This window comes from Octopus bimaculoides, chromosome 10 (genome assembly GCF_001194135.2).
Source record: "Octopus bimaculoides isolate UCB-OBI-ISO-001 chromosome 10, ASM119413v2, whole genome shotgun sequence".
Taxonomy (NCBI): Eukaryota; Metazoa; Mollusca; class Cephalopoda; order Octopoda; family Octopodidae; genus Octopus; species Octopus bimaculoides.
Genome location: NC_068990.1, coordinates 76,816,450 through 76,817,725, shown reverse-complemented (window position 1 = coordinate 76,817,725; position 1,276 = coordinate 76,816,450).

Below are 1,276 nucleotides of genomic sequence, written 5' to 3'. Positions count from 1 at the left end.
CCTACATATATATATAACTTAATAGCACCACCTGATAGGATTATCTAAATCTTTTTTAAATCAAGTTTTGTGATATTATGGTCTATTCAAGTAGTGAGTTCTTGTTGAGCGAGTTGTATCCAGGTATGGGTGGCTTATCTGGTATTCGTCGAAGAAATTTGTCCAGACTCCGTTTAAAGGTGATGGGGTCCTTTTCCTCTTTGATCAGTTTTGGGGCAATGTTAAATAGGGCAGAGCCTGTTGAGGAAAAGAAATTGTGTCGCAGTGTACCTATATGTTGTGATCCTGAATTGGGCAGTGGACGTATGGCCCGCGGTCCCAGCCTTGGATGAACCTTGAAGCTAATGTCCAGGTCGTTTGGGCAATGCTGGCGGTATATTCTCCACATGGTGCAAATGATGTACCGCTCGCGAAGGCACTGGAGAGAGTAGAGTTTCAAGCCTTTAAGGCGGTCCCAGTAATCGAGATCAGTCATGCCCTTAATTCGCTTAAGGAGTGCCCTCTGGGGTGGTTCAATTTTCGAGATGTTTTGTTTTGTAAGGGGAGACCACAGGGAGCAGCAGTATTAGAGGTGTGGCCATACAAAGGAGGAGAAAAGTGGAATGATGACACCTTGTTCTCTGGACCGGAAGATTCTTAAGATCCAGGAGCTCATCCTACGAGCTACATTAACCTTATTGTTGATGTGGGCACTCCAACTGAGATTGTTATCAACAATTACACCCAGATCTCTGATTTGATTGGATGCCGTGAGCGGTTCCCCTGAAAGAAGAGAGTATGGCTATTTGCGTATAGTCTTTCTTCCGAAATGCATCAGCTCAAATTTTCCCTCGTTCAGTTGCATTTTGTTTTTGCCTGCCCATTGACTCACCGCATATAGATCAGACTGGAGTTGAGTTCGGTCTTGTTCTTCATTGATGATTTGCTGTCATAAGCAAATATTTTCACTTTGCGGTGATTTACGACGCTGGAAAGGTCGTTTATGTAGATTATAAAGAGGAGAGGGCCCAAGACAGTCCCTTAAGGGACACCACTGGTGACTTTTGCTGGGCATGAGTGGACTCCATCGACCACAACATGTGTTCTATTCACCAGGAAATACTCAATCCAGTGTAGAAGTTTTCCACAGATTCCAACATTATCCAATTTTGAGAGTAAGATATTATGGTCAACGCTTTACTGAAGTCAAGATATATGACATCAGAGTTCGAACCTGTTCCCAAGGCTTTAAGTATATCCTCAATGTGGTGTAAGAGCTGTGTTAGACAGTCCCTGC